The sequence below is a fragment of the Macrobrachium nipponense genome, chromosome 42 (genome assembly GCF_015104395.2).
Source record: "Macrobrachium nipponense isolate FS-2020 chromosome 42, ASM1510439v2, whole genome shotgun sequence".
NCBI classification, from domain to species: Eukaryota; Metazoa; Arthropoda; class Malacostraca; order Decapoda; family Palaemonidae; genus Macrobrachium; species Macrobrachium nipponense.
The window spans coordinates 30,625,320-30,632,301 of NC_061103.1; the positions used below are offsets into that span (position 1 = coordinate 30,625,320).

Sequence of the window (6,982 nt, forward strand, 5' to 3'; positions counted from 1 at the left end):
TGATAGCGCAGACGATCCTTTCAGTGTTGGTCAAGTAGTTGATGATGTCACAGGGAATGCTGTCAGCCTCGTTCACCAATCTTACCACATTGCCCAGACTGGAGTCGAAGTGATTGAACTGGTCTGCGCTGAAACCTGCAGAAAACCGGGAAATCATCAGGAAGTGTTTACAGGAAAGAGGAAGGGAAAAATGATTTTGCTCAGAACATTTACAAGTGTGGAACAATGACAGACTGAAATACCCGGATATCAATGTTTTAACAGGAATGCCAAGAGTGAGTACATAATACCATAGTGAATGGACAGCAGTAGTAAAAGTAGCAGAAAAGAAAGTTATAAGCAAAAAAGGAACGTAAAGGAACATTCAAGATTAAAGGATTAAAAAAGACATTATATCAGGAGAATAAAAAGAAATACAACCACAACTACGAAATTCCTTGTCATCAAAACATTAGTTTCACACGTCTCAAGTTGGCCAACAAGGACAAAGTGAAATTCTAAACTGAAATAAACACTATCATGTTTCATGAAGGTATGCTTTATATTATAAATTCCATTGGTAAGAAATTATCTAAATGACAAATATATACATGGTCACATTCACCTTTCCCGGATATGTAGAGAGTCTGACCACCGCCCTCTCCTAGCCAATAGGGGCTGACACTAGTAACCTGACCGCTGGCGAGCCCTGTAAAATACATGAATATTCGGAGACGTTAAGTAACCATAATGATGAAAACTAATGGATGGAAGTTTAACGTACACTGAATTTTTTTAAATTAAAAAATACAATGAATGGCACGTTTTAACGACCAACACTTTGAGTAAAAATAAAACTTTCAAAAGAAAATAAACCAGCCTCAAGAAGTGTACGGTATTCAGAAACATTACTATTCCACGGAAAACAAGTGCAAAATGATCCAGAGCATCGTCTGTCAAAACTGAGACTTACCAACGAGCAGGCTAAGCAGTGATAACCACAGCAACATCTTGGTGCTGCAGCCTGTAACGATAAAGATACAAGACAATGAAAATATTTTTGTCACGAAACTTTCTGGATGAAATGAATACATTTTTGTCCAGGCAAATACACGCGCTAAATAGTATGCGTGTGCGTATATCAATGCATATAAATATGTGTCTGTGTGGCGTGTGTACGTGTGTGTTTATTTAGCATACATAATTTCTCCTTAAACGGAGTGGCACCATATGGTGGTGTCAGTTTTCCGTGCTAACCAAAATCTTCGGGTTGAGGTTGCTAGACTAATACCCATTTCCTTAACCATTATCCAACCACCACAGTCGTGTGACTACTATTAGCCTATAGTAGATTCACATCAACCGTGCATTTGATGTCTAAGCCAGTCCCTTGCGACGCTCCTGATTGGCTGTTGATAAGCCAGTCACAGGGCTGGAAACTCTCGGTATCTCTCGAGAGTTCACATAGACAGGACGTATGTTCCACCTCTCCTGAGGGATATTTTTGAAAGACGTATTCCTCAGGAGAAGTGGAATATACATCCTGCCTATGTGAACTCTCTAAAGAGACTAAGAGTTTCCAGCCCTGTGATTGGCTTATCAACAGCCAATCAGGAGCGTCGTAAGGGACTGGCCTAGACATCAGATGCACGGTTGATGTGAATCTTCTATAGTGACAATTGATTATCGCGATCAAATTTACTATATCCTTGTTTTCCATCTGCTATATTCAAATGGATATTATTGACTGTAAAACAATACATATAAAATGAAAAACAGTTTACAGTCTTCACTGTTTAGGTCAACAGATGCTCAATGAGGCTTCAACTGAGCGGAAAAAAATATGGTTACATCGATGTTAGCATCAATTTGGGAACGAACAATTGGGATTGTAGCGATATAAGACAGATTGAGGATGTAAGTTTATTTTATGTTATCTTTCCACTGTTAAACTAAGATTCCATTAAAAACATGACTTGAAAATTTAATTTTTCTGTTTCAAGTTATTTGTCTTATTAATTTCATGAATAGAATAGAATATAGAATATAACACAAAGGGCAAGCGCTGGGACCCATGAAGTAATTCAGCTCAGAAGCGGAAATTGACAGTAAAAAGGTTTGAAAGTTGCACTGAGAATTTGTTAGGAGAGGGTGGAAAGACTATGAACAGAGGTACAGTAAAAGGAATGAATTGGGTTTTAGACTGGGACCAAAGGGATGGTGCAAAGAGCCTTACGAGTAAGTAATGACTGCAGTGCAGTGCATGAGGTGCACTGACGACACTATAGCTCCCTGCGGGAATGAACTTTATGAGGATTTTCTGTTCTAGTTCTACCATTTGTGAGCAGTGATAATTTTGGTAGTATAAGAAGTGTCTGTTAATACTAGAGAACATTATATTTTGTAACGTTTTGGGGGAGATCTTCGTAAAGGTATAAAATGAAACATTCGTCTCTGGAGAGTCTTCCCACAGACCTTGACTCTGGGATTCTTGGCCTTTTCTGGATGTCACTGACGGACGACTCACGCGAACTTTCATGACAAACTCTTATCGATGGTAACAATATGGGGTATTTCGTAGACCACGTCTATAGAAACACCTGTTCAGACTGCTCAGTGCTAGTCTATAAATATCTGGGTTAAGTGTCTTCCGTTGTATCATATGAAGCACTTACCTTCGCCACACGTCATTGAATTCATAATAATAATAATAATAATAATAATAATAATAATAATAATAATAATAATAATATATCATTATTATTATTTGCTCTATCACAGTCCTCTAATTCCATTGGGTGGTATTTATAGTCTAGGGTTCTGGGTTGCATCCTGCCTCCTTAGGAGTCCATCACTTTTCTTATCATGTGTGCCGTTTCTAGATTTATCTCTTCTGCATGAGTCCTGGAGCTACTTCAGCCTCTAGTTTTTCAGATTCCGTTTCAGGGATCTTGGGATCGTGCCTAGTGTTCCTATGATTATGGGTACAATTTCCACTGGCATATCCCATATCCCTTCTTATTTCTATTTTCAGGTCTTGATACTTATCCATTTTTTCCCTCTCTTTCTCTCAACTCTGGTGTCCCATGGAATTGCGACATCAATGAGTGATACTTTTTCTTGATTTTGTCAATCAACGTCACGTCTGGTCTATTTGCACGTATTCACCCTATGTGTTCTGATACCATAGTCCAGAGGATCTTTGCCTGATCGTTTTCTATCACTCCTTCAGGTTGGTGTTTCGTACTACTTTATTTACTGCAAGGTAGCTGGTGTTTCTTGCACACGGCTCCAGTGGAGGGCTTTTGTACTGGTTCTGTGCAAGTGCCGGACATTCACTTGCTATGTGGTTTATGGTTTCATTTTTCGTATTGCACTTCCTACATATGGGAGAGATGTTATTTCCATATCGTTCTTTGGACATATCTGGTTCTTAGGGCCTGATCTTGTGCCGCTGTTATCATTCCTTCAGTTTCCTTCTTGAGCTCTCCCCTCAGTAGCCATTGCCACGTGTCATCACTGGCTAGTTCTTTTGTCTGTCTCATATATTGTCCGTGCATTGGTTTGTTATGCCATTCCTCTGTTCTGCTGTCTTTTCTCCTGTCTCTGTATTTATTTCGGGTCTTTGTCTACTTTTATCAGTCCTTCTGCCCATGCACTCTTGAGCCACTCGTCTTCACTGGTCTTCATATATTGCCCCAGTGCTCTGTTCTCGATGCTGACGCAGTCCTCTATGCTTAGTAGTCCCCTTCCTCCTTCCTTTCGTGTTATGTAGAGTCTGTCCGTATTTGCTCTTGGGTGTAGTGCTTTGTGTATTGTCATGTTTCCTCGTTTTGTGGTCTATGCTGCGAAGTCCTGCCTTCGTCCATTCCACTATTCCTGCGCTGTATCTAATTACTGGCGCTGCCCATGTGTTTATGGCTTTTATCTATTTCCGGCGTTGAGTTTTGACTTGAGTATCGCCTTGAGTCTCTGCATATATTCTTCCTGATCGTGTCCTTCATCTCTTGATGTTTTATATCCCCTCCTTCCATTATTCCCAGGTATTTGTGTCCCGTCTCATCTATGTGTTTGATGTTGTTCCCATCTGGTAGCTTTATCCCTTCAGTCCTTGTTACTTTGCCCTTTTGTATGTTGACTAAGGCGCATTTTTCTATTCCAAACTCCATCCTGATGTCCACAGATACAATCCTTACAGTCTGGATTAGGGTATCTATTTCCTTGATGCTCTTACCATACAGCTTGATGTCGTCCATGAACATCAGATGGTTAATTCTGTTTGCCTCTTTTCTTGAGTTGGTACCCAGCATCCATCTTCTGCAGTACTTTGTCATGGGAATCATGGCTACTACGAAGAGTAGTGGGACAGTGTGTCGCCCTGGAAGATCCCTCTCCTGATATTAACCTCTGCTTGTCTTATTCCCAGAGCTTGTAAGTATTGTATTCCATTGCGCATTGTATTTTTGAGGAAGCTGATGGTGTTTTTCCTCTGCCCCATATATTTTCAGGCATTCTATTAGCCATGTGTGTGGTACTATGTCGAAGGCTTTCTTATAGTCTATCCATGCCATGCTTAGGTTTGTTTTCCTTCTCTTATTGTTCTTCATTACCATTTTGTCTATCAGGACCTGGTCTTTTGTGCCCCTACACTTCCTTCTGCAGCTTTCTGTTGGTGGGGGATGGTGTTTGTATCCTCTAGGTATTTGTATAGCCTTTAGCTGATGATAACTTCCACATTATTGGTAGGCAGGTAATAGGCCTGTAGTTACTGGCTATATTTCCCTTACTCTTGTCTTTCTGGACTAAGGATGTTCTTCCTGTGGTCATCCATTTGGGCACATGGTGATTTGTGATACAATGCTGGAGTTGCTCTGCTATTCGTGGGTGTAGGGCCTTGCAGTTTTTAGTTTTTTGAGCAAGTATCCATGGACTTCATTTCATGGACCTTTTCATCTCTGTTTTATTCTCCCTGTTTCTTCTGCCTTGACTTCCTGGAGCTATGTTGCATGTTTGTTGAGTGATACCGGATTGCTCCAGATGTTTTCCCAGAGTCTCTTACTTGGTTCGGCTTCAGGAATTTCTTGGTGGTTGTCTTCCCCTCTTAGTTGGCTGTATAGTCTTTTCTGGTTGGTTCCGAATAGTTTGTTCTGTTGGTATCCCTTATTCCTGTTCATGTATCGTTGGATCTTATGTGCTTCTTTTGAGTTGTTTAGTCCCCTCTCTCGTACTTTGTATGTCTCGTTCAGTTCCTCCCTTGTTTTCTTGCTTCTTAGCCTTTTTGTTGCCATCTCTTTCAGTTTACTCAAGTCAGATCTCATCACCATGATTTGCTTTTCCAGGCGAATTTTCCAAGGCAGTTGCTGTTTTGGTTTCTGTTGGGTTGGTTGTGCTGGTGGTGCTGGTGTTTGTATCCCCATCAGTTCTGCTACTAATCTTGCTCCTGCATATGTCAAGTTATTTGTTTCTGTGATATTGGTGGTGCGTATTTGTCTCATTATTTCATTGACCTCACTTATTTTCTCCCTTAATTTCTTGGTGCTGTAGGCTTTCATGGAGAGGATCTTTGTTCTGTCTGTATCTGGCTTCATCCATTGTCTGATCTTTTCTACCCATTCCGTCCTCTCTGTTAACTTCGTCGGTGTTTCTTCGTATGTCGTTGTTTTGATACCTCATCATCCCTGTCGTCTCTCAGCTTGCCGTGTGTCATTTCCCTTCCAATTCCTCTCTATCTGATGGGGAGAGCTAGTTCTTTTCTTTATGTTCCTTATTTGGTCTGCCAGCCTCTGCTCTGTTTGGGGGGTGTTATTCCTCTCATTCCAGATGTTGACCAACCTTCTTCTATATCCTCTCTCCGTCGGGTTGCTTCTGATGTAGCATCTCCATATTTCCTTATTTTCTTCTCTTGTCCATTTCTTCCTCTGGTTTGCTTCTGTAACTCCAATCTCTGGTTGTTGGTTACTGTCGTTGTGGTGGTCAGTTGCTGGATGACGACCTCCAAGTACCTGACCGTCTTCCCCTTCAATTGGGCTGAATACCTGGCTGCCGGACGAAGCTCCTCTGTTGCCAGAGGTTCCATTTACGTCGTTGTCGTTTAATCCTTCATTTCTTTCCATCATTGCTGAGTTTTGCTATTTAACCCATAGCTGGATCCTACCCCATCAGGAATAGGTACTCATTTACAGCTGAGTAGACTGAGGAAATTATGGTAAAGATCCTTTCCCAAGGAATCAACGCCGAGGAGAGCGGCCACCCATCCAACGACTGACCAGCCCCAATGTTGCTTAACCAGTCAATTGACGGCCTAACCCACTCTGCCATGGCACCACATATTATTATTATTATTATTATTATTATTATTATTATAAAATACTCAAAAGTAGCATGAGTCTTAAAACTGAGAAGCAAATCACAACGGTTAAATATATTTGTACAGTTATACAACTTAGATTTATTATTATTATTATCATTATTATTACTATGGAATCCTTTAAGTCTTGCGATACCAGAGACAGAAAACAGATCCCCAGAGACGCTGCGTTTAGCAAAATGACTGTCCATCTGACTCTGTCCAATAAATCTGTCAGCGGGCACATCTGCCGATACGTATAGCATGTCAAACCGCAACAGAAACCACAATTGATATATTTGATCAGCGCCATTTTCAGAATACCTTATGAAGATGTCAGGATACAGGTATAAACGCACACAGCATAATCAATCATTGGGTACCTTGGTCGGCTACGCATTCTTTTGTGGCTACAGGTGATACTGATACGTGTTGAGAATATCATTCGGTCGATTATTTCCCCAAAATTGAATCTATTTATCTACTATATATGGTCATGGTTTATTAGAATATGTTTCTTTATACGGTACTGATTTATTTGTATACGAAGTAAGACATTAAATACTAAACAATTTATAATTCCAGGATCATAACATTGTAGTACATCTAAGTATCTTTTAAAAAATAACAACAAAAATTTCGGAAATACCTTAATAC

General features: G+C 40.3%; 1 pseudogene; it reads right to left on the reverse strand.

Annotated features, from left to right (window-relative positions):
• LOC135213041 (fibrocystin-L-like) overlaps positions 1–1,010 on the reverse strand; it is an 81,756-nt pseudogene extending 80,746 nt beyond the window's left edge.
• Positions 1,011–6,982: the final 5,972 nt, after the last annotated feature.